Genomic DNA, 18,494 nt, shown 5'->3' on the forward strand with positions numbered 1-18,494 from the left:
CTACTACTGTGGGACTAAGGAGGACAAGGTGGAGGATGATGGAGGGAAAGGAGGTTATGATTGGATAGAGGTCTATCACTATGGAAACATCACCACTAGGATTTCACTTGGTAAGAACTATTATTATTCTATATATAGATCTTCTGGCTGTATCTTTAGTATTATTCATATTGTATTAGTATTGGTGTGTCTGGTTTCCATTAAATGTTATTTTGAATCAATCATCCGAGGCTGATCTAGGGTCATAAAACATTGCCTCAAGATCATCTGTAAACATCCAATCAGCAGTAGATAATTGACAACTCACTCTAAGAGTTTAGTTCTGTTTGTGTTTAATGTTTTGTCCAGACGTCAGTCCTCCTGAGTCCTCCTCCTCTCCTGATGTAGACTGTGGACTGTGTTGGATGTTGCTGTTCAGTCTGTGTCCTGTGTCTGCTCTCCTCTCCTCTTCCTGTGTCTACTCCTTCTGCAGAACAACAGGTAAACTCACTTCATTACTAATAGCATTATGTGCTCTTTCACTATTTCATAGCATGCACTGACTCACTCATTCCTTTTGTCGATTTGATATATTAAAATTCCATCTTACTAACTGTTGAAGTAAGGAACATCCTACATCCTAAACTTCCATTTTTGACAACATCAATAATATACAAAATTGATTATTTTACTTACAAAGTTAGTATACATTCACTCTCACTTAATCTGTTTTACTCTCCAACTCAATCAATCAATTAAATAATCAATCAATCAATAAACCAGCCATCAATCAATCAAACCTTCTTTCAAATTCTCTGGTAAACTAATGTAGACCATGTTAAATTGACAGTTCAATATCAGATGTGTTCTTTACTTGTTGTTTTAATGGTGATAACTCTTCCTCTGCAGCTGCAGCTGAGACTCAGGTTCCTCTGAACAGGACTACGACCAGGGGAAGTGACAGCAGAGTGCAGACTACAGTCAAGGTGGGTGTTGTAGTTTTATTTTTGGTAGTCATCTTGATTTGTAGTCCATGTGTTTGGCAACCCAGCCTTATTCAAAGACTATTTTCGATGTCAGATATGATCATTAAAAACAGAAGGAAAAAAGCAACAATACATAATGTATAATCCTAATGTATGATCATATATAATGAATATTAACAGATTATTAATTTAATCTCTCACTCTCTCTGTCTCCTTGTCTCTCTCTCTTTCTCTCGCTCTCTCGCTCACTCTGACTTCAGTACCTATACCATCCATCAATACCAGTAGATTGTGAGACCTATACCATCCATCAATACCAGCAGAGTGTGAGACCTATACCATCCATCAATACCAGCAGAGTGTGACCTATACCAGCCATCAATACCAGCAGAGTGTGAGACCTATACCATCCATCAATACCAGCAGAGTGTGAGACCTATACCAGCCATCAATACCAGCAGAGTGTGACCTATACCATCCATCAATACCAGCAGAGTGTGAGACCTATACCATCCATCAATAACAGCAGAGTGTGAGACCTATACCAGCCATCAATACCATCAGAGTGTGAGACCTATACCATCCATCAATACCAGCAGAGTGTGAGACCTATACCATCCATCAATACCAGCAGAGTGTGACCTATACCAGCCATCAATACCAGCAGAGTGTGAGACCTATACCATCCATCAATACCAGCAGAGTGTGAGACCTATACCAGCCATCAATACCAGCAGAGTGTGACCTATACCATCCATCAATACCAGCAGAGTGTGAGACCTATACCATCCATCAATACCAGCAGAGTGTGAGACCTATACCAGCCATCAATACCAGCAGAGTGTGAGACCTATACCAGCCATCAATAGCAGCAGAGTGAGACCTATAGCATCCATCAATACCAGCAGAGTGTGAGACCTATACCGGCCATCAATACCAGCAGAGTGTGACCTATACCATCCATCAATACCAGCAGAGTGTGAGACCTATACCATCCATCAATACCAGCAGAGTGAGACCTATACCATCCATCAATACCAGCAGAGTGTGAGACCTATACCATCCATCAATACCAGCAGAGTGTGAGACCTATACCAGCCATCAATACCAGCAGAGTGTGAGACCTATACCATCCATCAATACCAGCAGAGTGTGAGACCTATACCAGCCATCAATACCAGCAGAGTGTGACCTATACCATCCATCAATACCAGCAGAGTGTGAGACCTATACCATCCATCAATACCAGCAGAGTGTGAGACCTATACCCTCCATCAATACCAGCAGAGTGTGAGACCTGTACCATCCATCAATACCAGCAGATTGTGAGACCTATACCATCCATCAATACCAGCAGAGTGTGACACCTATACCCTCCATCAATACCAGCAGAGTGTGAGACCTGTACCATCCATCAATACCAGCAGATTGTGAGACCTATACCATCCATCAATACCAGCAGAGTGTGAGACCTATACCAGCCATCAATACCAGCAGAGTGTGAGACCTATACCAGCCATCAATAGCAGCAGAGTGAGACCTATAGCATCCATCAATACCAGCAGAGTGTGAGACCTATACCAGCCATCAATACCAGCAGAGTGTGAGACCTATACCATTCATCAATATCAGCAGAGTGTGAGACCTATACCATCCATCAATACCAGCAGAGTGTGAGACCTATACCATCCATCGATACCAGCAGAGTGTGAGACCTATACCATCCATCAATACCAGTAGATTGTGAGACCTATACCATCCATCAATACCAGCAGAGTGTGAGACCTATACATCCATCAATACCAGCAGAGTGTGAGACCTATACCATCCATCAATACCAGCAGAGTGTGACCTATACCAGCCATCAATACCAGCAGAGTGTGAGACCTATACCATCCATCAATACCAGCAGAGTGTGAGACCTATACCAGCCATCAATACCAGCAGAGTGTGACCTATACCATCCATCAATACCAGCAGAGTGTGAGACCTATACCATCCATCAATAACAGCAGAGTGTGAGACCTATACCAGCCATCAATACCAATAGAGTGTGAGACCTATACCATCCATCAATACCAGCAGAGTGTGAGACCTATACCATCCATCAATACCAGCAGAGTGTGACCTATACCAGCCATCAATACCAGCAGAGTGTGAGACCTATACCATCCATCAATACCAGCAGAGTGTAAGACCTATACCAGCCATCAATACCAGCAGAGTGTGACCTATACCATCCATCAATACCAGCAGAGTGTGAGACCTATACCATCCATCAATACCAGCAGAGTGTGAGACCTATACCAGCCATCAATACCAGCAGAGTGTGAGACCTATACCAGCCATCAATAGCAGCAGAGTGAGACCTATAGCATCCATCAATACCAGCAGAGTGTGAGACCTATACCGGCCATCAATACCAGCAGAGTGTGACCTATACCATCCATCAATACCAGCAGAGTGTGAGACCTATACCATCCATCAATACCAGCAGAGTGAGACCTATACCATCCATCAATACCAGCAGAGTGTGAGACCTATACCATCCATCAATACCAGCAGAGTGTGAGACCTATACCAGCCATCAATACCAGCAGAGTGTGAGACCTATACCATCCATCAATACCAGCAGAGTGTGAGACCTATACCAGCCATCAATACCAGCAGAGTGTGACCTATACCATCCATCAATACCAGCAGAGTGTGAGACCTATACCATCCATCAATACCAGCAGAGTGTGAGACCTATACCCTCCATCAATACCAGCAGAGTGTGAGACCTGTACCATCCATCAATACCAGCAGATTGTGAGACCTATACCATCCATCAATACCAGCAGAGTGTGACACCTATACCCTCCATCAATACCAGCAGAGTGTGAGACCTGTACCATCCATCAATACCAGCAGATTGTGAGACCTATACCATCCATCAATACCAGCAGAGTGTGAGACCTATACCAGCCATCAATACCAGCAGAGTGTGAGACCTATACCAGCCATCAATAGCAGCAGAGTGAGACCTATAGCATCCATCAATACCAGCAGAGTGTGAGACCTATACCAGCCATCAATACCAGCAGAGTGTGAGACCTATACCATTCATCAATACCAGCAGAGTGTGAGACCTATACCATCCATCAATACCAGCAGAGTGTGAGACCTATACCATCCATCGATACCAGCAGAGTGTGGACCTATACCAACCATCAATACCAGCAGAGTGTGACACCTATACCAGCCATCAATACCAGCAGAGTGTGAGACCTATACCAACCATCAATACCAGCATAGTGTGAGACCTATACCAGCCATCAATACCAGCAGAGTGTGAGACCTACACCAACCATCAATACCAGCAGAGTGTGAGACCTATACCAGCCATCAATTCCAGCAGAGTGTGAGACCTATACCAGCCATCAATACCAGCAGAGTGTGAGACAAATACCAATATAGCTGGGAAGGTGTGACAACGACAGTTTTGATATTTTTAAGAGTTACTTAATTTCGGGGGGAATATTTTAATGTATTTTTTACTTGTTTTAAACCGTTTCATACTAGTGATTTCTTTTTTAACTTTTGTTTGGAGCCTTTTAATAAGAATAACGAAATTGATTTAGAAAATGTTTTTAAGCTCAGGGAATATGGTTAAATAGCTTTTGATATAGTTGTTGTTTTGTAATTGTAGTTGTGAAAATTAATTGTATTTCATTTGTAAGTGTATTGATATGTGTTAATGTAGCTGAATAAATGTAAATGCAAATATTGATATAGTTTAATTTGATTTCATGTCATCATTTCTTTGTCTCCCCTTAAGGTCTTTGAGTACAAGGTCATGCTATTTGGTTTGACAAATTCTCCAGCAAACCTTTGAGGTATTTGAGGGTGTGGCATAGATGTGAAGAGTTGTGATTTAGAGGTGAAGAGGGTGTGGCTTAGAGACGAAGAGGGTGTGGCTTAGAGACGAAGAGGGTGTGGCTTTAGAGGATGACAGAAATGCATAACCAGAGCATGGAGGCTAAGGGGCGTGATTTAAATGTTACGTGGTGTGGCTTAGAACCGAAGGGGTGTGGTTTTAGGAGCTAATGGGGTGTGGCTTAAGAGGAAGACAGCGTTGTTGATTAGAACCACAGTAGTTTCTGTGGTTTCATACAAACACGTAGCCCTGGAATCTTTAACCCTGTTCCTGTATAGCTACCGTCCTGTTGGGTTGGAGCGAATACCTACAGGAGGGTAGCTCTCCACAAACAGGGTTGGAGAGCCCTGACCTGGCCTATGGCTCAATATTTTAAGTGTCTTAAATGTAGCTCTGTAAAGCTTTCAGTGAAACCACATTCTCAATAGAGTTACATAGTGAAATCAGGTTGATTATACCACAGAACAGGAGAATCTCTGAAAAAAATTGCCATATCATTCCAGAAGATAACCATTACAAATACAAATCATACATGAAAAGTAGCTCAATCTAAAATAACAAATCCATTACAATACAACTACTATTTTGTAGACTTTTTGAAATGGTAAAAAACCTTTACAAAATAAAATAGATATAAAATAAAAACTGCAATTTTAAAAGGATAAACCTTTTCTGCGTTTAAAAGCAATCTCTAAGCCCTTACTAAAAATTCACCAAGATAAAGCATTAAAAACCATCTGGGTAATAGAGAAATAATGAGACAGATCAGCAGATGATGGTGTGATGAAACCACATGACAACAGTTTCATGCTGATCTCATTGGACACGTAGAAGAGAAGTTCAATTCACTACAGACATGGAGAATGACTGGTCTCTGCCTCTTTTCTGGACTTCTCTCCTCTCCTTACCAACTCCTGGTTTTAACACAACAACACAACATGTTAAACTGTTGTTATATCACTGTACTGGATGAGAAGTTAAGTTAACAAAAACTGATATGAATATCCCCATGTCCTGACCCACCGTGTGTGTTCCCGACCCAGAAGGCAGCAGGAATGAGGAACAGAAACAGAGCTCTGGAGACCACCACCAGGACCCAGCTCAGACCATAAATACATAATTATAATAAATTATAATAATAATTATATTTGCAAAATAAAATGATGTTTTTCAGAGATTATAATGTTCTGTGGTATAATTCACCTGACTTCTCTATGTATCTCTATTGAGAATGTGGTTGAAAGCTTTACTGAGCTACTTTTAGTAAACTTCAACTATAGGCTAGGTGTTTGTATGAAACCACAGAAACTGCTGTGGATCTGTTCAGCATCTGTCTTCCTCTAAAGACACACCCCCTTAGCATCTAAGCCACACCTTCTTAGCCTAAGAGTCACACCCTCGTCACTTCTAAGCCAACTCTCTTAATATGTTAGCCACACCTGCTAATTGTCTAAGCCACACCCTCAAACAAAAACCTCTGAAAGGTTGCTGGAGCCTTTCCAAACAGAATGGTATGACCTTAACATAGAGGAGACCATAGGACAGAATTTCCCAAACTTGGTCCTGCGGACCCCAAGGGGTGCACATTTAAAAAACCAAAACGTTCCATAGGGTTAAACTACGTCAGTCTTGGATCATCTGTCTTGCAAGTAACGCTGTCACATTATCTCTTTTTGATACAAGCAGTGTCTTCATAATTCACCACACCTAATTTTATAATCAATTCTAAATGCTTACGACTGTCACGCTCTGGCTCCGGGACTTTGTATGATGAGCCAGGGTGTGTTCGTTTCGTTGTGTTCTGTTTGGTTGGGTTGTCTATGTGGTTGTTTCCTTGTTTGGTCGTGTGACTCCCAATCAGTGGTAACGAGTGTCAGCTGTCGGCTCGTTATCTCTGATTGGGAGCCATATTTATACTGTGTGTTTTCACCTTGTGTTTGTGGGTTTTTGTTCCTTGTCAGTCATTGTCACTGTGGACTTTACGATCGTGTTTTGTTTTGTTTCGTGTACTTTACTAATAAAGTCATGTTCGTATCGCACGCTGCGCCTTGGTCCACTCATTTCGTAGACGATCGTGACAGAAAAACCCACCGTAAAAGGACCAAGCAGCGTGTCCAGGAGCAAGAGAGACTGGACATGGGAGGAAGCGCCGGGTAAGGAGATCGAGAGGCTGGCGATGGCCCAGGTGGGCAAATCGTGGTCCTGGGAGGACATGCTCGGGGGCAAGGGACCTTGGGGAAGGATCAAGGCCCTGGCGAGAGAGGAGCAACGGCGTCAGCAGGGCCATCAGTCGGATGGAAGAGAGGCAACCCCAAAAAAAATTTTTGGGGGGGCACATGGTCAGGGCGGCTGGGCAGCAGGAGGCTGCCACAGGGCAATTTGGAGAGGAGGCCACCGGGTTTTGGGGGCCAGAAGGCAGGTTGGCGAGGCCGGGATGGAGAGCGGAACCAACTTCCCGTACTCAGGCATGGCAGCATGGGACGGGGCAGGTTCCAGCGGTATGCGGAGCAGCGTACGGTGCCACGAGTGGTCCGGCACAGTCCTGTACGTCCTGTGCGAGCACCCCGCGCACGTGTCGTGCGAAGGGGGTATGCAGCCAGGGCCGGAGTGTGCCGGCTCAACGCTCGTGGTCTCCTATGCCTCTCCGCGGTCCCGGATATCCTGCTCCAGTATCACGTGCTGTCATGTCGGGTACGGGTACACAGCCCTGTACGTCCTGTGCGGATGCCTCACACAGAGTGTGTGAAGGTAGGCATTCAGCCGGGACGTATTGTGGCCGCTCTTCATTCCAGGTCTCCTATCCGTCTCCACAGTCCGGTGAGGCCTGTCCCTGCTCCACGCACTAAGTTAATGGTGCGCGTCGCCAGCCCAGCCCGGCCTGTCCCTGCTCTACGCACTAAGCCTACGGTGTGCGTCGTCAGCCCAGCCCAGCCGGTCCCTGCTCCACGCACTAAGTTAATGGTGCGCGTCGTCAGCCCAGCCCGGCCTGTCCCTGCTCTACGCACTAAGCCTACGGTGTGCGTCGTCAGCCCAGCCCAGCCGGTCCCTGCTCCACGCACCAGGCCCACGGTGTGCGTCGTCAGCCCAGCCCAGCCGGTCCCTGCTCCACGAACCAGGCCCACGGTGTGCGTCGTCAGCCCAGCTCGGCCTGTCCCTGCTCCACGCACCAGGCCCACGGTGTGCGTCGTCAGCCCAGCCCAGCCGGTCCCTGCTCTACGCACCAGGTCCACGGTGTGCGTCGCCAGCCCAGCCCGGCCCGTTCCTGCTACTCGCACCAAGCCAAGGGTGCGAGTCGTCAGCCTGGTCCAGCCCGTTCTGCTACTCGCACCAAGCCAGGGTACGAGTCGTCAGCCTGGTCCAGCCCGTTCCTGCTACTCGCACCAGGCCAAGGGTGCGAGTGCGTCAGCCTGGTTCAGCTCGTCCCTGCTACTCGCACCAAGCCAAGGGTGTGAGCCGTCAGCCTGATCCAGCCCACTCCTGCTACTGCGCACTCAAGCCAGGGATGCGAGTCGTCAGCCTGGTGAGGCCCGTTCGGCTCACGCATCAAGCCTAGGGTGCGTATCATCAGCCAGGTCCGGTCCGTTCCTGCCTCACGCGCCAAGCCAGGGGTGCGCGTCGTCAGTCCAGATCCTACCAGCTGGGTCAGATCGGACCGGGGCGCTACGGGGGATTGAAGAAGGGTGGTGGTCAAGCCCGAGCCGGAGCCGCCTCCGAGGAGTAATGCCCACCCAGCCCTCCCCTGTTTGGGGTTTTGAGGCACGGTCGCAGTCCGTGCCTTTATGGGGGGGTACTGTCACGCTCTGGCTCCGGGACTTTGTATGATGAGCCAGGGTGTGTTCGTTTCGTTGTGTTCTGTTTGGTTGGGTTGTCTATGTGGTTGTTTCCTTGTTTGGTCGTGTGACTCCCAATCAGTGGTAACGAGTGTCAGCTGTCGGCTCGTTATCTCTGATTGGGAGCCATATTTATACTGTGTGTTTTCACCTTGTGTTTGTGGGTTTTTGTTCCTTGTCAGTCATTGTCACTGTGGACTTTACGATCGTGTTTTGTTTTGTTTCGTGTACTTTACTAATAAAGTCATGTTCGTATCGCACGCTGCGCCTTGGTCCACTCATTTCGTAGACGATCGTGACAACGGCAATGAAAGTAAAATCAGTAAATCATATTAAACTAAATCAATATTTATTCAAGGTACATTTAAAACATATCAGTTCCCTTTACAAAAATATATATGACCATATTTCCTGATGTTTTGAAAATATTATTTTACTCTGATAGATTCAATGCAGATGTGTTCTACAGTCAAATTAATGCAAGCTTAAAAACATCAATTTTAATAATTATAAAAGGCAAAAAAATAAAAAAAATAATGCTCAACCATAATAAAATGACTCTAAACTCATTGTCATACGTTGAGAGAGAGAAAAAGATTTTGGAAGTTAAAATTATTCCATAAAAAGTAAAAGAACTGGTAATAACATCAAAGTTCTTGTCCTCCCAGTTAAGTCTATAATGGTTCAAGTCTAACGCCCTGCTGAAATTGATGGATGGTATAGGTCTCACTCTGCTGGTATTGATGGATGGTATAGGTCTCACTCTGCTGGTATTGATGGATGGTACAGGTCTCACTCTGCTGGTATTGATGGATGGTATAGTTCTCACTCTGCTGGTATTGATGGATGGTATAGGTCTCACTCTGCTGGTAATGATGGATGGTATAGGTCTCACTCTGCTGGTATTGATGGCTGGTATAGATCTCACACTCTGCTGGTATTGATGGCTGGTATAGGTCTCACACTCTGCTGGTATTGATGGATGGTATAGGTCTCACACTCTGCTGGTATTGATGGCTGGTATAGATCTCACACTCTGCTGGTATTGATGGCTGGTATAGGTCTCACACTCTGCTGGTATTGATGGATGGTATAGGTCTCACACTCTGCTGGTATTGATGGCTGGTATAGGTCTCACACTCTGCTGGTATTGATGGCTGGTATAGGTCTCACACTCTGCTGGTATTGATGGATGGTACAGGTCTCACACTCTGCTGGTATTGATGGATGTATAGGTCTCACACTCTGCTGGTATTGATGGCTGGTATAGGTCTCACACTCTGCTGGTATTGATGGCTGGTATAGGTCTCACACTCTGCTGGTATTGATGGCTGGGTATAGGTCTCACACTCTGCTGGTATTGATGGATGGTATAGGTCTCACACTCTGCTGGTATTGATGGCTGGTATAGGTCTCACACTCTGCTGGTATTGATGGCTGGTATAGGTCTCACACTCTGCTGGTATTGATGGATGGTATAGGTCTCACACTCTGCTGGTATTGATGGCTGGTATAGGTCTCACACTCTGCTGGTATTGATGGATGGTATAGGTCTCACACTCTGCTGGTATTGATGGCTGGTATAGGTCTCACACTCTGCTGGTATTGATGGATGGTACAGGTCTCACACTCTGCGGGTATTGATGGATGTATAGGTACTGAAGTCAGAGTGAGCGAGAGAGCGCGAGAGAAAGAGAGAGAGAGACAAGGAGACAGAGAGAGACAAGGAGACAGAGAGAGAGACAAGGAGACAGAGAGAGAGACAAGGAGACAGAGAGAGCGAGAGAGAGAGAGACAAGGAGACAGAGAGTGAGAGATTAAATTAATAATCTGTTAATATTAATTATATACGATCATACATTAGGATTATACATTATGTATTGTTGCTTTTTTCCTTCTGTTTTTAATGATCATATCTGACATTGAAAATAGTCTTTGAATAAGGCTGGGTTGCCAAACACATGGACTACAAATCAAGATGACTACCAAAAATAAAACTACAACACCCACCTTGACTGTAGTCTGCACACTGCTGTCACTTCCCTGGTCGTAAGTCCTATTCAGACGAACCTGAGTCTCAGTTGGAGCTGCAGAGGGAGAGTTCTCACCATTAAAACACCACGTTTGAGGTCAAACTAGGACACATCAGTTCAAAGTAAGTAGATGTTTACATATTGTGGTCAAGATGCTTTTCAAATGAAGGTTAAAAACATAGCTAATTATTTGAATAATAAGAAAGGTTGATTAGGAATACCCAGACTTAAAAAATGAACGAGTGACTAAGTGACTCTGACAGAGAGTGAGAGAGTGAGTGTACCTGTTGTTCTGTAGAATGAGTAGACACAGGAAGAGGAGAGGAGAGCAGACACAGGACACAGACTGAACAGCAACATCCAACTCAGTCCACAGTCTACAGGAGGAGAGGAGGAGGACTCAGGAGGAGGGGAGGAGGAGGACTCAGGAGGAGGAGGAGGAGGAGGAGGAGGGGGAGGAGGGGGAGGGAGGGAGGAGGAGGACTCAGGAGGACTGACGTCTGGACAAAACATTAAACACAAACAGAACTACATTCTTAGATTGTCTACTGCTGAATGGATGTTTAAAGATGATCTTGAGGCAATGTTTTAATTATTATTTAATTATATGTATTATTTATTGATCAGCCTCGGATGATTGATTCAAAATAACATCTATTTTCTTTGGCGTTCCTTACAACTGAACCTCTCTCATTCAAGGAACCCAGACATACCAATAATAATACAATATTAATAATACTAAAGATACAGCCAGAAGATCTATATATAGAATAATAATTGTTCTTACCAAGTGAAATCCTAGTGGTGATGTTTCCAAAGTGGTAGACCTCTTTCACTTTAATTCGTTTTCCATCATACACCACGTTAGTCTCCATAGTCCCACAGTAGTAGAGTCCCAGGTCAGATCCAGTGATGTTCTCAATCAGTAGATCATAGGAGTTATTAGAGGGGTTCCACAACAGATTATATCCAGGGAAAGGGTTGTTAATCAAAACCATAGTTGAAATAACAAGAGGAGGCTGGTACTTGTGAGAACAGTTCCTATACCACATAAAGAATACTCCAGTAGTTATGTTGCAGTCACAGTAGAGAGTGATGTTGTCTCCTGGTCTGACTCTCAGCTCCACCTCTGCTGCAGAGATCCCATCCTGACTGGAGGAAACAGCACCTACAGGTAGCAGAGGAACAGTGTTAGGATGAACTGACTGGAGGAAACAGCACCTACAGGTAGCAGAGGAACAGTGTTAGGATGAACTGACTGGAGGAAACAGCACCTACAGGTAGCAGAGGAACAGTGTTAGGATGAACTGACTGGAGGAAACAGCACCTACAGGTAGCAGAGGAACAGTGTTAGGATGAACTGACTGGAGTAAACAGCACCTACAGGTAGCAGAGGAACAGTGTTAGGATGAACTGACTGGAGGGAAACAGCACCTACAGGTAGCAGAGGAACAGTGTTAGGATGAACTGACTGGAGGAAACAGCATCTACAGGTAGCAGAGGAACAGTGTTAGGATGAACTGACTGGAGGAAACAGCACCTACAGGTAGCAGAGGAACAGTGTTAGGATGAACTGACTGGAGGAAACAGCACCTACAGGTAGCAGAGGAACAGTGTTAGGATGAATCACAGAATGTCACTTTGATATCATAAACTTCTCCACATGCAAAGATGAACCTCATCTCTTCACCACAGTGATCACAACATCACAATAATAAGACAACAAATCTAGTCAACCATAAAACCACATCAAGAAATCAGCTATCATTCAGCTATAAGGCCCAGTAAAACAAGTTACTCACATAAGAATGCAATCAGAGCAACACACAGCCTGTCCATCTGGTGGTCTGATGGTCTGATGGTGACTGTCAGAGAGTAGCTGGGTCTTTGAGTAACAAGGTCTTTGCTGCGTATTTCCGTGTTCATGACTAGATGTACTTTACCATGAAAGGGCATACGAGCAGCGATTGGTTCGATCGAGTGGAAAGTTTTCAGCTTGTGGTCCTTTTCTCTGAAACCCATGTTGTGACACGAAGAGGAGGGTCTAGCATCGAGGTAAACAGGTTTCACACCAACATGATGTCATTGGAAAATATTCAGCTTTAAGTTGGTCACTGTAGACAGCAACACCTAACTAGCAGCACCTGGTCAAGTCAATCTGCTGCAACATCATCAAATACAACATGAAGAACCAAACACTCATTCTGGTGTCAATTTTGACCCCCTAAGAAAAATATTTTTGAGACAGAGACCTATCTTGAGACAGAGGCCTATCTTGAGACAGAGACCTATCTTGAGACAGAGACCTATCCTGAGACAGGAGACCTATCTTTAGACAGAGACCTATCCTGAGACAGAGACCTATCTTGAGACAGAGACCTATCCTGAGACAGAGACCTATCCTAGAGACAGGAGACCTATCCTGAGACAGAGACCTATCTTGAGACAGAGACCTATCCTGAGACAGAGACCTATCCTGAGACAGAGACCTATCTTGAGACAGAGACCTATCCTGAGACAGAGACCTATCTTGAGACAGAGACCTATCCTGAGACAGAGGCCTAAGGTTGGCCTACATATCTGCAACCTGCCAGTATTAATGTTTGATTTATCAAATGATGAACATCCAGTAATCATAACATTTAAATCCTCACCATGATCTGTATGAGCTAATTGAGGCATCCCAAAATTATTATTTATCCACCACACATCTAGGCCTCACCAATGTTGGACACCCTGAATTGAATGCAGCAAGAAATTACAATCAGAAACTACAATAACCATGATGCTCTGGAGTGGATGTGATGGTACATTCAAGTCAATTATAGTTTAAGAGCTATGCCATTTGTAGTTCTTTATCTTTGTGGATGTAGTTCTGTATCTAACGATCTCTTTTTCTTCCAGGATTAGTGGGAAAACAAATAGGACATAGACAGAGATATGATGCACTCAGTGAGAACATGTGTGACATCATCAGGAGAATAGCAGCACCATGGGTGAACAACTACTTATAACTTGGATGTACTCTCTTCCTCAGGCCAAATGGTAGACAGACAAACAGACAAACAGAGAGACAGACATCACCATGGCAACTGCAACAGGAAGTCAGTGTGGGTTTCCTGTGTACTGAGTGTCTTCTCAGCCAATCAGTGACTAGCTCTTATATGAGTACTGTAATGCCAACATCATAATATCAGACTTACCAACATTAGGTAGTGGTCAATGTATGTATCTGTTTACATGAGTGCACATATATGTGGGTATATGGGAGAGTGTCCATATGATTGTATATCATGTATAGTCCTATGTCTGTGGTTGTGGTTTACTCAGCTAGTGCTTCTGCTCTGTAGGGGAGGGGTTAAGGGGGCCTGGGTTTCAGGTCTGAGGAAAGAGCAGTGAGCTGGGTCTGTCAGTAACAGGGCCAGAGTAGCTGGGTCTGTCAGTAACAGGGTCAGAGTAGCTGAGTCTTTCAGTAACAGGGTCAGAGTAGCTGGGTCTTTCAGTAACAGGGTCAGAGTAGCTGGGTCTTTCAGTAACAGGGTCAGAGTAGCTGGGTCTTTCAGTAACAGGGTCAGAGTAGCTGGGTCTTTCAGTAACAGGATCAGAGTAGCTGGGTCTTTCAGTAACAGGATCAGAGTAGCTGGGTCTTTCAGTAACAGGGTCAGAGTAGCTGGGTCTTTCAGTAACAGGGTCAGAGTAGCTGGGTCTTTCAGTAACAGTGTCAGAGTAGCTGGGTCTGTCAGTAACAGGGTCAGAGTAGCTGGGTCTTTTCAGTAACAGGGTCAGAGTAGCTGGGTCTTTCAGTAACAGGGTCCAGAGTAGCTGGGTCTTTCAGTAACAGGGTCAGAGTAGCTGGGTCTGTCAGTAACATGGTCAGAGTAGCTGGGTCTTTCAGTAACAGGGTCAGAGTAGCTGGGTCTTTCAGTAACAGGGTCAGAGTAGCTGGGTCTGTCAGTAACAGGGTTAGAGTAGCTGGGTCTTTCAGTAACAGGGTCAGAGTAGCTGGGTCTTTCAGTAACAGGGTCAGAGTAGCTGGGTCTTTCAGTAACAGGGTCAGAGTAGCTGGGTCTTTCAGTAACAGGGTCAGAGTAGCTGGGTCTCTGATGCAGACTTTAGGTCTAACATTAGGGCCTACTTTCTGACTACAGGTATAAAGTCCTATAGACCTACTTTAAGCCTCTGTATAAATGTATTTTCTTCAAGGTTTAAAGGTCAACTCAGTCATCAAAATGTGTTTTTATTTCTTCATAGAGTGTTTATAGGTCTCTTAAGGTGTTGCTATCTAAGGTGAACACCTCAAAGCTGAATATTTTCCATTGACGTCATGTATGTGTGAAGCCTGTTTACCTCGATGCTAGACCCTACTTTTCATGTCACACAAGATAAGGAGATAAGGACCACAAGCTGAAAACTTTCCACTCGATCGAACCAATCGCTGCTCGTATGTCCTTTCATGGTAAAGTGTGTCAAATAATGAACACGGAAATACGCAGCAAAGACCTTGTTATTCAAAGATCCAGCTACTCTCTGACAGTCACCATCAGACCATCAGACCACCAGATGGACAGGCTGTGTGTTGCTCTGATTGCATTCTTATGTGAGTAACTTGTTTTACTGGGCCTTATAGCTGGATGATAGCTGGTTTCTTGATGTGGTTTTATAGTTCGGGCGGCAGGTAGCTTAGTGGTTAAGAGCGTTGTGCCAGTAACCGAAGGTCGCTGGTTCTAATCCCGAGCCAACTAGGTGAAAAATCTGTCGATGTGCCCTTGAGCAAGGCACTTAACCCTAATTGCTCCTGTAAGTCGCTCTGGATAAGAGCGTCTGCTAAAAATGACTAAAATGTAAATAGTTCACTAGATCTGTTATCTTATTATTGTGATATTGTGATCACTGTGGTAAAGACATGAGGTTTATATTTACATGTGGAGAAGTTTATGATATCAAAGTGACATTCTGTGACTCATCCAAACACTGTTCCTCTGCTACCTGTAGGTGCTGTTTCCTCCAGTCAGTTCATCCTAACACTGTTCCTCTGCTACCTGTAGGTGCTGTTTCCTCCAGTCAGTTCATCTAACACTGTTCCTCTGCTACCTGTAGGTGCTGTTTCCTCCAGTCAGTTCATCCTAACACTGTTCCTCTGCTACCTGTAGGTGCTGTTTCCTCCAGTCAGTTCATCCTAACACTGTTCCTCTGCTACCTGTAGGTGCTGTTTCCTCCAGTCAGTTCATCCTAACACTGTTCCTCTGCTACCTGTAGGTGCTGTTTCCTCCAGTCAGTTCATCCTAACACTGTTCCTTCCTCTGCTACCTGTAGGTGCTGTTTCCTCCAGTCAGTTCATCCTAACACTGTTCCTCTGCTACCTGTAGGTGCTGTTTCTCCAGTCAGTTCATCCTAACACTGTTCCTCTGCTACCTGTAGGTGCTGTTTCCTCCAGTCAGTTCATCTTAACACTGTTCCTCTGCTACCTGTAGGTGCTGTTTCCTCCAGTCAGTTCATCCTAACACTGTTCCTCTGCTACCTGTAGGTGCTGTTTCCCCTCCAGTCAGTTCATCCTAACACTGTTCCTCTGCTACCTGTAGGTGCTGTTTCCTCCAGTCAGTTCATCCTAACACTGTTCCTCTGCTACCTGTAGGTGCTGTTTCCTCCAGTCAGTTCATCCTAACACTGTTCCTCTGCTACCTGTAGGTGCTGTTTCCTCCAGTCAGTTCATCCTAACACTGTTCCTCTGCTACCTGTAGGTGCTGTTTCCTCCAGTCAGTTCATCTTAACACTGTTCCTCTGCTACCTGTAGGTGCTGTTTCCTCCAGTCAGTTCATCCTAACACTGTTCCTCTGCTACCTGTAGGTGCTGTTTCCTCCAGTCAGTTCATCCTAACACTGTTCCTCTGCTACCTGTAGGTGCTGTTTCCTCCAGTCAGTTCATCCTAACACTGTTCCTCTGCTACCTGTAGGTGCTGTTTCCTCCAGTCAGTTCATCCTAACACTGTTCCTCTGCTTCCTGTAGGTGCTGTTTCCTCCAGTCAGGATGGGATCTCTGCATCAGAGGTGGAGCTGAGAGTCAGACCAGGAGACAACATCACTCTCTACTGTGACTGTATCATAACTACTGGAGTATTCATTATGTGGTATAGGAACTGTTCTCACAAGTACCAGCCGCGTCTTGTTATTTCAACTACGATTTGGCATAACAACCCTTTCCCTGGATATAATGCGGTGTGGAACCCCTCTAACAACTCCTATGATCTACTGATTGAGAACATCACTGGATCTGACCTGGGACTCTACTACTGTGGGACTAAGGAGACTAACCTGGTGGATGAAGGAAAACTAATTGGAAAGAAAGAGGTCTACCACTATGGAAACATCACCACTAGGATTTCACTTGGTAAGAACAATTATTATTCTATATATAGATCTTCTGGCTGTATCTTTAGTATTATTCATATTGTATTATTATTGGTGTGTCTGGGTTCCTTGAATGAGAGAGGTTCAGTTGTAAGGAACGCCAAAGAAAATGTATGTTATTTTGAATCAATCATCCGAGGCTGATCAATAAATAATACGTATAATTAAATAATAATTAAAACATTGCCTCAAGATCATCTTTAAACATCCATTCAGCAGTAGACAATCTAAGAATGTAGTTCTGTTTGTGTTTAATGTTTTGTCCAGACGTCAGTCCTCCTGAGTCCCCCTCCTCCTCTCCTGATGTAGACTGTGGACTGTGTTGGATGTTGCTGTTCAGTCTGTGTCCTGTGTCTGCTCTCCTCTCCTCTTCCTGTGTCTACTACTTCTGCAGAACAACAGGTACAATCACTCACTCACTCTCTGTCAGGAGTCACTTAGTCACTCATTCATTTTTTAAGTCTGGGTATTCCTAATCAACCTTTCTTATTATTCAAATAATTAGCTATGTTTTTAACCTTCGTTTGAAAAGCATCTTGACCACAATATGTAAACATCTATTTACTTTTAACTGACGTGTCCTAGTTTGACCTCAAACGTGGTGTTTTAATGGTGATAACTCTCCCTCTGCAGCTCCAACTGAGACTCAGGTTCCTCTGAACAGGACTACGACCAGGGGAAGTGACAGCAGTGTGCAGACTACAGTCAAGGTGGGTGTTGTAGTTTTATTTTTGGTAGTCATCTTGATTTGTAGTCCATGTGTTTGGCAACCCAGCCTTATTCAAATACTATTTTCAATGTCAGATATGATCATTAAAAACAGAAGGAAAAAAGCAAAAATACATAATGTATAATCCTAATGTATGATCATATATAATTAATATTAACAGATTATTAATTTAATCTCTCACTCTCTCGCTCTCCTTGTCTCTCTTTCTCTCGCTCTCTCTGTCTCCTTGTCTCTCTCTCTTTCTCTCGCTCTCTCGCTCACTCTGACTTCAGTACCTATACATCCATCAATACCCGCAGATTGTGAGACCTGTACCATCCATCAATACCAGCAGAGTGTGAGACCTATACCATCCATCAATACCAGCAGAGTGTGAAACCTATACCATCCATCAATACCAGCAGAGTGAGACCTATACCATCCATCAATACCAGCAGTGTGAGACCTATACCATCCATCAATACCAGCAGAGTGAGAGACCTATACCAGCCATCAATACCAGCAGAGTGTGAGACCTATACCAGCCATCAATACCAGCAGTGTGAGACCTATACCAGCCATCAATATCAGCAGATTGTGAGACCTATACCAGCCATCAATACCAGCAGAGTGT

General features: G+C 44.6%; 1 long non-coding RNA gene across 2 annotated transcripts; it reads left to right on the forward strand.

Annotated features, from left to right (window-relative positions):
• The first annotated feature begins 409 nt into the window (after positions 1 to 409).
• Positions 410 to 18,245, forward strand: LOC121558665. 2 transcript variants are annotated; one of them, XR_006658574.1, is made up of 3 exons: positions 410 to 480; positions 17,785 to 17,861; positions 18,154 to 18,245. It is a non-coding gene; the product is annotated as an uncharacterized LOC121558665 (long non-coding RNA). The 2 variants fall into 2 exon arrangements; XR_005998571.2 differs by lacking the exon at positions 410 to 480 and adding an exon at positions 17,511 to 17,553.
• The last annotated feature ends 249 nt before the right edge of the window (positions 18,246 to 18,494 follow it).

The sequence above is a fragment of the Coregonus clupeaformis genome, unplaced genomic scaffold (genome assembly GCF_020615455.1).
Source record: "Coregonus clupeaformis isolate EN_2021a unplaced genomic scaffold, ASM2061545v1 scaf0354, whole genome shotgun sequence".
Taxonomy (NCBI): Eukaryota; Metazoa; Chordata; class Actinopteri; order Salmoniformes; family Salmonidae; genus Coregonus; species Coregonus clupeaformis.